This window comes from Arvicanthis niloticus, chromosome 23 (assembly GCF_011762505.2).
Source record: "Arvicanthis niloticus isolate mArvNil1 chromosome 23, mArvNil1.pat.X, whole genome shotgun sequence".
Classification (NCBI taxonomy): Eukaryota; Metazoa; Chordata; class Mammalia; order Rodentia; family Muridae; genus Arvicanthis; species Arvicanthis niloticus.
This window is the reverse complement of record NC_133430.1, coordinates 32,952,794-32,967,961: the sequence shown is the minus strand read 5'-3', so window position 1 is coordinate 32,967,961 and position 15,168 is coordinate 32,952,794. Positions and strand designations below refer to the sequence as shown.

Below are 15,168 nucleotides of genomic sequence, written 5' to 3'. Positions count from 1 at the left end.
TACTTCTGGGAATTAACCCCATAAAAAGTCTGATCAGTCTAGGTAGGAGCCCTGTCGGAAGCTTCTTGCAAACAGTACTAATACCCAACTCCCTATGAATAATTCTCATCCCCATCCATGATGGCAAAGCCCTTTGGAACGTCTAAGTGAGGCAGTCACTTGTACCATCACCATCTTCTGGTTACTGTTGTCCTGAGATAGGAAACCTGGAGGTCAGCCAGGGACAGCATGTGAAGGTGGCAAGATCCTTGAACAAAGTAGCTATAAAAGGGTGTGGGGGAAAGCAAGACAAACAACAAATGGAAAAAAAAAAAAACAGTGACCTCAAAGAACCGTGTGGGGAGGGGTTAAGGCGCCCTCTGAGCTCTTAGTGGAATGCAACACGAAGAGGTCAGAGTTCCTGCTGCACGACCTGTCCCCCTCAAGCCCCCAGGCTCCACCTCAGCTCTATAAGGAAGAAAAATTCATCTTGTTACTAACCAGATGTGGTTCTGGCCACAGCCCAGCCAGCAATAAATTTCCCAGGTTCATCTCACAAGCACATTAAGTATCCTCTGACACTTTCCCAAAGGAGTGAGGTATTTTTTTGGCCACCATGGGGCTGGCCACAGGACGTTGAGTACAGGGAGAAGCCTTCAAGAGCAGGTGATTTAAGCCCTTACTATTTAAATGGCAAAACTGAGGTTTTGCCAAGTGTGCTGCAGTTGGGCAGTATTGAGCCAGGATGTCAAGCCTTAGGGTTTTGTGTGAGGCTTGAAAATGTGCCCAGAACAGGACTGGTGCTGTGTGCTAATCTCACACTTCCGGCAAAGGGGTGTGATCACATCTAAAGCCTCCCAGGAGGGGAGCATTAACCCCACTCAGAAGGGCCTTATCCCCTACAGAGCAGGAGAGGGCCACAGCTACTTCTCTCTGCATCCCAGGTCATCTGTCTTGTGTGTCCTGTGTCATTTTGTGTGTCCTGTGTCATTCCGGCCATCTTCTACAGGCTGTGTGGTACAATGAGCAAAACACAAAAAGAACAACAAAGACCATTCTGGGAGCCTTTCGTGTGTCTGCGTGCATGCATGTGTGCATGTGTCTGCATGTGTGCATGTGTCTGCATGTGTGCATGTGTCTGCATGTGTGCATGTGTCTGCGTGTGTGCATGTGTCTGTGTGTGTGCATGTGTCTGCGTGTGTGCATGTGTCTGCCTGTTTCCCTCTGTGTGCACTCACTCATGTATTCCTAAGCAGGAGATAGGAGAGAGAAAATGTGACCATGAGCTAAGAGATAGTAAGTCTGAGTAAGGAGGGGAAGGGCATTGTTATAGTAGTCTCACGACTTCTCAAAAGGTCTGAAAGTTTCTAAGTAAAAATAAGAGAAAGGGAGGAGGGAAGGACTAAACGACAGTTTAAGATAAATTAATCTAAAAAAAAAAAACAAAAAAACTATACAGAACATGGCTAGGATTCCCTCCTCAAATGTTTACCTCTCTCTAAAGCACTGCTTCTCAACCTTCCTAATGCTGAGACCCTTTAATACAGTTTCCTCATGTTGTGGTGTCATTGTTTCATTGAAACTTCATAACTATAATTTTGCTAATCCTATGAATCATGTAGGACATTTAATATGCGAGCCCTGTGAAAGGGCTGTTTGATCCCCAAAGGGGTAGCGACCCACTGGTTGAGAACCGCTGATCTAGGGCCTTAGATACTCTGAAAAGCTTAAAAGACATTCCAAAGGTCGGGGGATCCGAAACAAGTAAGTGATGTTGGTGTTGACACAAGTCAGTAGCTGTGGCAACCTTGAAGTTTAAATCTAATTTCAAGTATGTTTTACTCATCAGCCTCCCAGACTACACATATGCTTCATGAGTCATAGAACATCAATAAAATGCAGTTTGACTTTGATTCCATGCGGAAATTTTTTTCACATAAGGAAATTGTTGAAACAAACCCAAACCCAATCCACAGTCACCAGGCTCTCTATCCAAAGTAGCACTTAGCTTGGGCCACAGTGGGTCTACAAGCCAACCTTGAAAATCTAACCCCAGTCACATCCACGAAACTCACGCCCGCTCACGGCAGTTCATGTACATCCTCTGAGGGACAACTATTCAAGAGCCCCTGGGGCCTCAGTAGGGACAAAGAGAAAAACCTTTGGAGAACTATGTTTTCAGAAAGAGATTATAGTCACTTTGACAGTGTGGTTACCAAAGAGACCACAAGGTCACCCTCGGGCAACGGAATCATGGAATCATTAAGCAGAGGTTGACGATGGCGGCTGGGTAGGAGAAGCTCAAAGTTAGGGACTCTAGTTAGAACGACAAAGAGCTGGCCAAGTTAGTCAGAGAATGAGGAACTGCAGACAAGAAACAAGAGCACACAGCCAGGACTTGGCGGGTAGATGTGGCTCAGAGGAAGCGGCTGGCTGATCAGGTAGATCAGTGGCTCTCAACCTGTGGGTGGAGATCCCTTTAGGGGGACCAACCACACTTTCACAGGGGTCACCTAAGACCATCAGAAAACATATATTTACATTACAACTCATGACAGTTAGCAAAATTACAGTTATCAAGTAACAGCCAACATATTTTATGGTTGGGAGTCACCAGGACATGAAGAACTGTATTAAAGGGTCGTGGCATTAGGATGGTTGAGAACCACTGAGGTAGATAGATGGTGAGGAATCCAAGAGGTGGTGAAGACTTGGCAGAGGAATGTGCTAAGTCGTTAACATGCTGAGGGTCCAGCGGTGTGTGTGTGTGTGTGTGTGTGTGTGTGTGTGTGTGTGTGTGTGTATACATAGAGAGAGAACTTCAAAGAGAGTTAGATATATACATGTAGGAATGAGCCATATACCTAGAGTGAACACAGGAACACAGAGCAGGTTAGCTGGGGACCAACTGCAAGAAACTCAGGTGAGGAAAGAGGAGGTTGCAGGTATATCCTGAGCAATCAAAAAGGCAAAGTCTAAAGTCCGCTTTCAAATAACCCATTCGAAATCCTCCTCCTCCCCAGGTTGGTGACGCCATGTTGGAGTGTAGGTGGGTAGGAAGAACAATGATATGTTTTAATAAACTCACTTTTCAACAACCAAAAAAGGCGAATAACCCAGTTCAAAAATGGGCAAAAGATTTGAATGGACATTTATTTAAAGAAGATGGACAAATGGCCAACGGGTACATGAGAAGATACTCAGCATCCCTGGTCATTAGGGGAAAATGCTAATCAAAACCATAATAAAGGGGCTGAAGGGATGGCTCAGCAGTTAAGAACGCTGGCTGCTCTTCCCGAGGACACAGGTTCAATTCCCAGCACTGACACAGCAGCTCAAAACTGTTTGGAACTCTAGTCCTGGAGAATCTAATCCCCTGTCTTCTGGCCTCCGTGAACACTACATCAGGCATAGTACACAGACATACATACAGGCAAAACACTCATATACATATAAATAAAGATTAAATGTATATATACATATATATATATATACATGTATATATACATATATACACATATGATATATACATATATATACGTATATGTATATACATATATATACCATAGTGAGCTACTTCTTCATATGCACTAAGGTGGATATATTCAGAAGGGCAGACCGGGGCTGGACAGACAGCTCAGCCAGTAAGCGCTCTGGTTGTGCAAGCCTAAGGACCTGAGTTCAAATCTCTAGCACCCACAAAAAAAAAAAAAAAAAAAAAAAACCCTGGGTGTGGTATAGACACCATGTACATCAGACACAGGGTCCACAGACCCTGAGCCGGGACTGACCTGAATTCGGACTCTCTGCAGACTTTCATGGTAGCAAAAGGCACCATACAAGCTTTCAAAGGAGGCAGGAAACCAACAGTCCTACCCAGCTATGATGCCTGGGAGCCACATCAACACCCAGCATCGAACACTGGTCATAAGGAGACAGTGGTGATACACATACCCTGGCACATCAACAGTTCTCTATTGGACTTAAGCCATGCTCAGCAAGAGGGAGACTCAGGCCTGGTGCTGGAAACCTAGATGACTTCTCAGTGCTTAAAGTCATAGAGATGGGAGGAGAATCTACAACCACTAATTTACCAAGTGAGCATAATCCCTAAGATTAATCTATAAACATTGTCCTTATGCTCACACATAAGTGTGGTCCTCACCCCTCATCAAGAAAACTTCTCTTTGCAACAAGTGAAGACCACTACCAAAAAAAAAAATCACAACCAAAATGTAGAGTTGTGGAACTCAGTTGCAATGGATACATCTTTAAAACACTTCCCCCGCTAAGGCTCAGCCAACATTTTGGAAGAAGAGGCAGAAAGATTGTATGTAAGAGCCAGAGGATCCAGTCTGAGACTGTATTTCCTAGAATGTCAGAAGCTACACCCACAAAGTCTCACCCACATGGCCGTCCAAACGTGAGCTGAACAAGGAGGACACCAATGGACATGGCAGCGGATGGGGAGAAACCCACTTGGCCTCAACCCTACACATAAAATACTATAGGCAACAGAGGAATGCTGGGACTGGGAGAGATGGTCTTCCACAACGAAGGGTGAACAGCTCGGTTGTCCAATGCCAAGTGGCCATCTCTGAAGACACGTATACAAATAATGTTATACAAACCAAGCAGGTTATATTTAGAAATACACTTTTGTATATGCATATATGCATACAATATCAATTAATGGAAAAAGAGGCCATGAATTTGAAGGAGAAGAGGGAAGAGTTTATGAGAGGCTTTCTTTAGAGGGAGGAAAAGGAGAGAAATGTAATTATATTATAATCTCAAGAGTAAAAAAGCTGGGCATGGCCACAAGCCCCTGTAACACCAGCCCTGGAGGTAGAGCCAGGAGGGTCTGTAGGCCTTCATGGTTACCAGTTTATCTGAGAGAAGGATGGTAAGATCTGGATACGGTAAAAGTAAAAGAAAGACCCTGACTGAAAGGAACAAGGTAGAGAGGAAAGCAATGGAAACAAGACACCAGTATCCTCCTCTGGCCTTTGCATATGCATGAGTATACACACCTATACACACAACACACACACACATGCACACATACATGTGTGTGTGTATATATATATATATATATATATATATATATTATATTATATATACATATATATCACATATATGAATATGTATACATACAACACACATGCATACACATATACACACACAAATATATATATCACACACAAGAAAGGACAGACAATCACAAGTGCAGAAAGGGCTTAGGGGAACTAGACTTTCATATATAATGAGAAGTGGAACAGATACTATAGGAAACAAGCAGTCCCTCAAAAAGTTATATGGGGCCAGGCAGTGGTGGCACACACCTTTAATCCCAGCACTTGGGAGGCAGAGGCAGGCAAATTTCTGAGTTCAAAGCCAGCCTGGTCTACAGAGTGAGTTCCAGGACAGCCAGGGCTATACAGAGAAACCCTGTCTCAGAAAAAAAAAAAAAAAAAAGTTATACATGGAGTTATTGTGTGACTCAACGTTTCTTCACCTAGATGTTAATCAGTAGAACTGACAGCGTATGTTCTCAGCCACATGTGATATCACAAGCCTATAATCCTAGCACTCAGGGGATTGAGTTCGAGACCAGCCTGGACTCTATATTGAATTCTAGACCAATCAAAGATGACCTCAACCCAAAAGAAAATAAGAGGGTGGAGGGATGACACAGAGGAAAGGCCCAGCACCCACATGGTGGCTCACAACTGCCTGGAACTCCAGCTCCAGGGGACTCAATGGCCCCTTCTGGCCTCCACAGGCTCTTGTATGTACATGACACACACACACACACACACACACACACACACACGGAAGGGCAAGAGGGAGGGAGCATGCCCACAGAAAAGATGTATCCACAAATGTTCATTTTAGCATCATTCATAATAGCCAACAGGTAGAAGCATTCCAAATCTCCACCAATCAATGAATAGATATGAAAAAATGTGATTGCACACAGTAGACTATCATTCCACCATAAAAAAATGGATTGTTTCCACAAGCCACAATACGGTTGAGCACTGAAAACATCATGCTAAGGGGAAGAAGACAGGCATAAAAGGTCACATGTGGAAGATTCTGTTTATATGGAATATCCAGAATAGAGGAACTCACAGTGACAGTAAATTAGAGGTCACTGGGGGTCCAGGGGCTGGAGAATGAGGAAGTGAATGGGGGCTCCACAATACCATGATCATTCTAGAACCATGGGCTCGATTGTGAATTTTAAAATCAATCAAACAATTACATAGTAAGTTCACTTTACAAAATTACCCATAGGCAAAGGGAACTGGGGCAGGGAAGCAGGGAGAGAGGCCCTGAGACACCAGTGCACTGTGTAAAAACTAGAGCCAGCTCATAGAGAGTCCCTGAAATGAAGCCTGAAATGGCTTCCCAAGCCCAAAGTCAAGGCGAAAGGCTCTGCAGAAGAACAGGAACATCTAGACTCATGACCGTCCCCACTTCCAAAACCCCAAAATGCCAGAATTCAGAAACCTACACAAGCAGGTTTGATTGCCACCAACAGGCCTGACCTGGGCACAGTCATGCCACAGAGATGAGAACAACCATAGGATTACTAACTCCATGGTCCACGCCCCTTAGTCAACTCAACACCTACATCTTTGCTCTGTGCTGAGATGGCATTCTGAGACGGCTTTCACCATGGCATCATCATGACTAAGGAGTCGCTTGAACTTTTGTGTCTCTTGGTGTGGGAAACGGGTGGCTTTGAAATTAGTACAACTTACGTGGTTTGGACCCAGGTCAACACCACCTTTTTGGCAGAACTCCAGAGAGAACAGGTAAGGAGCAGGCTAGTGGCACGTTTATCAGAGGAGGCTGGAGCCCCTAGGAAGGAGGAGCTGAAGACTCAGCTAAGAAACTCTTACAGAATCCCATATAGCTATCTTGTATGCCGCTCTCCAGCCACGGATCCCGGCTCTCTTGCTCCGCCCCATCTCTCTAGCCACGCCTCCAATGCCATGCAGGATAGGAGATGGACAGAATACAAATGCTTGCAGGTAGCAGTCACCACCCCTGGGAAGTTGCCAGAGCAGGGAGGCAGATCTGGAGACAAAGTCCAGGTCCCAGGCCTGTCGTGGCCGTTGGGTAAGCAGCCCATCCTCCATCCCACGCCACTCCTGCCTGTCCAAAGTGAGAAGGTAAACAGAGAAACTCAGCCCTCCCTTGGGTTCTGACCACCTTGTGGGGAGATTATGATGGCCCTGCCGTTGCCATGCCAACTGTGATATCATTTCTTTCATCATTCCATGTGGGTGGATTTTTTTCCTTTTCCTTTTCCTTAAAGGACATCCGTTTACCAGTGTCTGTCTTGAGACCTACCAAGAAGTCAGCCCTCATCATCCCTGACTCCAGGTAAACCATGCTGTCTAGACTGCATAGTCCTCATGGGAGCAACTCCTGGGATACAGGCAAGCTCTGCTCCCAGGCTGGCTTATCCACCAAATGGAGATAGAACCAAGAAAATGCTTTCAGCTCCTCCTATCAGATAGCAAGGAGAGGAGGGATGTGGTCAGGGCCTCGGTTGGCCTCATTGGCCAGATGAAGCCACTTTCTAAGAAAAATAAGTGTGAAGAGGAATAAAGATGGGGGGGTATGGATCTCACACTTGAGTTTACACAGAGGAATGCAGAGGATGAGAAGGAAATCATTCCCAGATAACAGCTGCCATGCTGTCCACTCCTAGAGCTGAGGTTCCCGCAGGGAACGGATGTCCTTGCCTTCCTACCATACACCAGGCACTAAGAGGCCACCTGAGACCCAGTCCCAGCCCTTAAGGAGCTCACAGTGTCCCTGTTCACAATGACAATGACATCAGTGACTCACTGAAAAGAACCTGACCCTCCAGGCAGATAAACCGTGAGGCTCTAGAAAACCAGTTTGTCTCTGGCCAGGAGGCTCGGCCAGGAGGCTCAGCCTACAGCTAATAGTCAAAGAAGAAGGGTGCTGGCCCTGGGCAGGTAGACCTCACTCTAAACCTGCAAGTGGAACCCACAGCCTTTAGCACACTTCCTCATTCTCTCCCCTCAGCCCAGGTCTGTGGGGACGCTTGCGGACAGTGAAGGAAGGCAGCAGGCAGTAGAGCTGGTACCAGCTGTCGGAATCTCACCAGGGAAACGGTGGCCATCTGCCACAGAGTGGGCAGAGGGGCCCAGGGAAGGCGTCCCTGCAGCCAGCTAACCTCTGCAATACAGTTAACTTTTGTGAAACGAGCCTGTTCCTGGAAGCCCATTGTTAAAAGCTCAGTGCCTTATAGGAAAGGGTGGTCTTCTCATCACACTGGATACTTGCGGATTTAAAGAACAAAGTGGTTGTCACCAGAGTCACTGACAGTGCATTCAGACGAAACCTGCCACACAGACCTGGCCTTGCCTTTCTATCACATTATAGTATATCATTTGCCACTTAAAAAATATAGACAGACAGGTGTTATATATGTGCGGAGTAATGTGGTCATGTATATGCAGGTACGTAAGCTTCTAATGGCTAGGAGGACAAAAATCATATTCCCACTTTATGAATGAAGAACAAATGAAGGAAAAGAAAATAGAAGGGGCCTTGGTGACATCACTTTGCAGGACTGTGACTTTGACCTCCCTTTGGGGCACTTTTGCTGACAACAAACATTTGCAGCAATTTACTCAAAAGCCCATCACCAAGCGACCAAAACAGGCCACCTCTGTTAGTTCCTCTGTGACTTGTGAGGTGGAGAAATGGCAAGCAGAGGTAGAAGACAGAGTCTCAGGAGAGCCAGGCCTTGCTATTTGCTCCCCCAAGTAGCTACTAAGATGGTTCTGGGTCCAGATGCCACACTCAGTAATTCTGCACTCCTTTTTAATGAACATCTGTTCTCACCTATCCTAAGGCAGGACAGTGAGATGCCCTACTTTGCTGGGTAGCATGCTCCCCTGGGAACAAAGTCTCCCAAGAGACTATGTGCATGTGTGTGCACACACACACTCATGCACACTTGGACTAGGCCAGCAAGTACCCACAGGAAACAGATACAGGGCAGGGCAGTGACTTGAATGGTTTTAATAGCAAAATACACCTGTGAGAGAGGGTCCTGCAGACCTCTCAGCTAAGATATGAGCACGCCAGCCCTCCTCCAGGCTCCAACCCGTGGCCGCAATAACATGGCACTAAAAGAGAGCTGGGGCTCTGCAAACAAGCAGACCCAGACCTGAGTCTCAGCATCACTGACTCAGTGTGGAACCTTCAGTGACTTGCTTTTCCTCATCTGTTAAATGGGGGTAAAAATATTTCACTTTGAAAACTCAGGAGACCGTCAGCCCACACCATGTACTTCAAGGCTGTGGCCACTGCTCTGCTAAGCAGAGCAGTGTGTCTGTGTTCAGCTACCCACTTCTCATTGGTGTCCTTGACTACCACACAAACTGTGTGTGTGTGTGTGTGTGTGTGTGTGTGTGTGTGTGTGTGTGTGTATGTATGTATGTATGTATGTATGTATGTATGTGTGTAAATCCTTCCACTTTCAAGCCTACCCCTTGCCTTTCCTTGACTATCTGGCTCAGGAGCTCAGGGTCTTGCTTTTTCCTTTGATTGCCTTCACTCACACACATGTATTTATGCATTTCTTTATGCATATACATGCACAGATAGTTTATTCAAATGGTATTATAGTCTTATGCTATTTCCCTTTACTCCACCCTTTCAAATAAGTATCCTCAACTCTGCTTACCAGGGAGCTCATAGTTTGGTTCTTATGTGAGTCCCTTAAAAGCTGAGGTATTAAGCCAGGCAGTGGTGGGACACACCTTTAATCCCAGTCCTTTGGATTAAAGGCAGGGGGAATCTCTGGGTTCGAGGCCAGCTTGGTCTACAGAGTAAGTTCCAAGACAACCAAAGTTGTTATACAGAGAAATTCTGTCAAGAAAGAAAGGAAGGAAGGAAGGAAGGAAGGAAGGAAGGAAGGAAGGAGGAATGGAGGGAGGGAGGGAGGGAAGAAGGGAGGGAGGGAGGGAGGGAAGAAGGGAGGGAGGGAGGGAAGAAGAAGAAGAGAGAAAAGATGAGAAGAAAAAAAAAGAAAAAAACCTGAGGTATTAAAGGAGGCTTGGTCTCAGGCTGGAGAGATGGCTTACTTGGTTAAGAGCACTGGTTGCTCTTCCGGAGGTTCTAAGTTCAGTTCCCAGCACCCACATGGTGGCTCACAGCTACCATAATTCGATCTAATGCACTCTTCTGTCAATGCAGACATACATGCAAATAGCATTCATGTATATGAATAAATAAATCTTTAAAGGGAAAAAAAGACATCATGCCTTAAAGGCTTGGTCTCAAATCCACAGTGCTACTGGGGTACAGTAAAACCTTTAAGAGTTGGGGCCTAGTGGGAGGCACTTTAGTCACTGGAGGATGCCCTAAAGGGGGTCTTAGGACTCACTTTTCTTCCTTTCTTTCAATGTTAGCTAAGTGTTTTACACTGAGCCACATCTCCAGACCCTTTCCCCCTCTAACTCAGTTTGGGGATAAAAGGTTTCCTCCCCGCCGGGCAGTGGTGGCGCACGCCTGTAATCCCAGCACTTGGGAGGCAGAGGCAGACGGATTTCTGAGTTCGAGGCCAGCCTGGTCTACAGAGTGAGTTCCAGGACAGCCAGGGCTACACAGAGAAACCCTGTCTCGAAAAACCAAAAAAAAAAAAAAAAAAAAAAAAAAAAAAAAAAAAAAAGGTTTCCTCCCCAACATGCTCCCCGATACATGCACTACCCCACACCACAGTTCCAACGCCATGGAGCCAGTAGGTCATGGGCAGAAACATCAAAAACTGAAAGCTAAAATACACCTCTTTATAACAGAACCCTGACCAACATACTGTGTTAACCTCTCAGATTCCTAGGTTGAATATTGTTTATTTAACAAGTATTGTACACATTCCTTCCCCTCTTATATTCCTACTAATTATAATTTTATAGATTTATGAAATCCTTTTACTGGGTCTGTTATGAATCATGGTAGGAAGGTACCACAGCCCCTGAGCCGTTGACTTACTGATGACCATTCATTCTGTTTTAATTCTTGGCTACAAAGTCTTAGTTAGGGTTTCTATTCCTGTGAAGAGACACCATGACCAAGGCAACTCTTATAAATGCAAACATTTCACTGGGGCTGGCTTACAGGTTTAGAGGTTCAGTCCATTATTGTCATGGTGGCATGAGTGGTGGCTTGTAGGCAGACATGGTGCTGGAGGAGCTGAAAGTTCTAGATCTGGATCAGCAGGCAGCAAGAAGACAGAGAACCACTAAGCCTGGCTTGGGCATTTGAAAGAATGCCTACGCATTCAAATGTATGCGTCTATAGGGGCCAGTCTTAATCAAACCACCACACGAAGTAAGTTCCTCAATGTGTCCTTTCTAAAAACTGGTTTTTGTTTCTTTGGGCAGGCCCTTGTGTAGACCAGGCTAGCCTCAAAGTTGATATGTAGCTGAAGATGGCCTCAAACTTCTGATCTTCCTGTCTCCACCTTGTAAGTACTAGGATTACAGGCATGGCCCACCATGCTCAGTTAATACAGTGTTAGGGATCACACCAAAGAAGGCGTCATCCAAAGACTATTTTCTGAACAGACCAAACGATACCAAGATATAAATACCAACCATCAACATGAGGTCACAACAAGCTGGAAAAGCATATACCTTCTCCTAAGTTCTTCTTAGAAAAGATACCCCTACTCCAAGAGAGACTCTGACTTCCAAATAGCAGTGTCTTCCAAGGTCATCCTGGGTCAGAGAAACTCCAAGTCCTCAACATCCTGCCTTTTCTAGAATCCTGATGTACAGACTTGGTCCATGATAACGAATCGCTCAAACCGCCCTCTGCAGCTAAACCCTGGTTTGCACCAAAAAACATATAGGACTACAAGCAGATGAGTGCTATACTCATAACTTATAACAGACTATAAGCCTTTTGTTCTTGTTTCCCTCCCCCCCCCCAAAAAAAAAAGTCCTGGAGGAGTTGGAGAAATGGTTCAACAGTCAAGAGCATTGCTGCTTGTCCAGAGGACCCAGCCTCAACTTCCAACTCCCATACGGCTGCTCACAACTCTCTATCCTGTTCTCAAGGGTCTATCCAATGCCCTCTCCTTGTCCTCCACAGGCACCAGGTACACACATGGGGCTCAGGCATACGTGTGGGCAAAACACCCATATACATGAAGTATTTAAAACTTCTTTAACTTGTTGGAATGAGAGAAAAAAGACCTGATTGATTTATATGGCAATCAAATATGCGAGTGACTAGGGACTAGATCAACATCAACAAACTGGAAAGAGATTGAAAAGACTCATGATAAAGTTCTAGCAGGCAGATTTGGGCTTCCACTTAGTCATTAATGATCCAGTAACAGCTAATGCTTTATGACGGGTTTGCATGGACTAGGCATTTCTGTAAGGGCTCACATATCTTGTCTATGTCTATGAGGTAGGTACTGATATTTTTCCCATCATACAGTCTGGAATGAAGATCCAGAGAGGGTAAATAAATTGTCCAGAGGCACACAGCTGCTAAGTGACAGAGCTAGGCATTGTCCCTAGTCTGTGCTCTTATTGTTTCGTAATAGGCGTGTATTAAGTCTTGGCCGTGTGCTGGGCACTATGCTGAACCAGAGGCAATTGGGGTGTATAAAACACTGGTGTGGGGGTTACAGTGATGAGGTTCACATAGGCAACCAGGATCTCACTTTAAATATTAAGTTAGACAATGGTCTGTCTCTTCCTGGAGTTGAAACCAGTCTCATTCTTTCATTAATGCTGCTCTGTTTGGACACAGAAGGCTTCAGAGTAAATATCCTTGACACCCTCCCCGCCCCTGGCTCAGGAGACTGAGAGTTGGAGGGAAAATACCAGGTGGCCCAGACATTGAAACATAAAGATTATAGAGCACTATGACAAAGTTTGTGGTGCATTAGAGACACACATTCAAACTCAAACCCAGTGGACAGGAGCCTAAGAATTATCAGACATCTTTCTTAAATATTAATTCTGAATAAGGTGTGCCCTAAGCACTCATGTGCACCTGGCACCATCTGATGAAGTTTTCATAAAATCCAGAGCAGATATGAGGTCAGCATCTCATCTGAGACTATCTGGAAGTGAGGCCCAACTTCAATCAGCTCCCACAGGCAACCACAGACCCTTCATCTGCCTTAAGAGAAGGAGAATAAGGTAGCCTGACCCAGGGCCTCAGTTGCTATGCATACACTGGCACTATCGGCCGAGTCTTAAACATATGAGCACCTTGCAACCCACACCATCTTCTCCCATGTCTGCCCCACTTCCTGGACGTCAACAAGAGTCTGAAATGACACCTGTTGTAATGTGGCACAGAACAGAACTTTCTGGAAGAGTCTGAAATCCAGTCCCAAGGTACCAAATGCCTCAGACCACAGAGGGTGAGATGGTTGCCTACTTCAAAAAAAAGAAAGTCCTCCCCTGGTAGCTTTACTGGCCACCACCCATTTTACTTAAACCTCTAACTGCTACGGACTACATTTCCCAACATCTCTTGCAGCTAGATGTGGCCATGTGACTAAATTCCAGCCAATAGCATGGGAATTGCTTCTTCTCATAGCAAGCCACTTGCCTTGGATTTCCCTACCTCCTACCTCCCATGCCCTGAGACAGACTTAAGGGTGTGAAACAAAAACTCCTGCTTGTCAATCTGATGTGCTTGCCTTAGGACTTGACAGATAAATCCTGTCTTAGCCATTCTATTTGGGGATCTCTTTGTCATAACAGCTTAGCCTATATGCTGGCTTCAGCATCTATGTACTCCAGGAATGGCAAAACGGCTCTCAGTAGGTAAAAATGCTTGCTTCTCAAGCCTATTGACTTGAGTTCAATCTCAAGAACACAGGACAGAAGAACAGAACTGACTCCCAAAAGTTGTTGTCTGATACACACACACACACACACACACACACACAAATGGCTAAACTAAAAAACTGGTTACACTTTGTCTTATTGTGTTCAACATGCCTAAAAGCTCTTTCTCAGGGCTTGGGTCATAGCAGTTTCTCAGTAAATATTTGTGAACTGATTGGGCAGAAAGTGCCATTATGAAATAGATATAGAACCAGGGTCACAGAAGCTAATTCAAGGCCCTTAGATGATGCTTATCCAGGAGACCTACATCTCCATCTCCTGCACACGCGAAAAGCAGGGACTCAGGCTAGAGGATCTGTGTTTAGGAAGTCATTTGCAGTGGGGACCGGGACAAGGTGCCCTTGCACTCAGTCTCCTGTCAGCTCTCTTCCGGGACAATGGAACTTAACATGTGACAATGTAACTTGTGTTACAACAGTAACACAGTTAGCTGAGGTTACTGCTTGTCTCAGAATAATGAGCTCAGTCTGAGCGCATACCGTGTGCCAGGCTCTAAACTAAACTCATGCACTGTGGCTCTCCTGTCCATCTATTCCTCGCAATGATCCTAGAAAGTAGGCACAATTATCCCCTCCCATCCCCCACAATGCCCCTCCAAAGGTCAGTCATCGGTCCAGCAGCAAGGCTAGTAACAAGAGTAGACCCAAACCCATGTTCTCTAAACCCACAGTTACTCTCTTCTTTGCCACTAGGTGCCCTATGTCTCTTTGTGTAGTAGGCTTCAATTCCTAACTACAAGGACAAATTTGGAGGGCTGGGCCAAGTTCCGTGCTCGTCCCAGTAGATGCCCAGGGCTGTTTCTGATGACTGTGCATGGCTAGCAGGGGTGTGCATACCCACCAGGCTACGTGAGGGCAGAGCATAAACAGCCTGAGCTCCAAGTCCAAGCCAGCTCACCCCCGCCCTCTCCTCTAGAGCTGTCCTACAGCATCCCTGACCTCTGCACCCTACCTGCCCCCACTGCCACCCACAGTGTGCACACTTCCCCTTCAGCTGTCCCTGGATTTCCTCCTGGCCTTACAGCAATGCTCACTGAAGTCTGCAGAGGCGGGCCATGCTGATCTAGCCTGCTGACAGTATAATCCAAGTTTCCAATTCCACTTTCACCCATCTTGGTCCTCACAGCTATATTCTTTATCCTCTCTATGTCCTGGACTCACAAAGTCAAGTCAGTGGCCCGATAGGGAGGTCTTATCCAGGCCTTACAAACCTAAGGGCATAAGTCAATATGGCCTCCAGACTT

General features: G+C 45.7%; 1 protein-coding gene across 6 annotated transcripts in view; it reads right to left on the bottom strand.

The window, feature by feature from the left end:
• The window catches only part of Dpf3 (double PHD fingers 3), a 270,465-nt gene that overhangs the window by 213,465 nt on the left and 41,832 nt on the right, over positions 1–15,168 (bottom strand). Inside the window, exon 1 of one of the 6 annotated variants that reach the window (XM_076921766.1) lies at positions 6,753–6,947. The exons of the other annotated variants lie outside the window; for them this stretch is intronic. The gene's annotated coding sequence lies outside the window, so the exon portion shown is untranslated. Of the gene's footprint in view, positions 1–6,752; positions 6,948–15,168 lie in introns of those variants that run through there. 6 annotated transcript variants of the gene reach the window in all.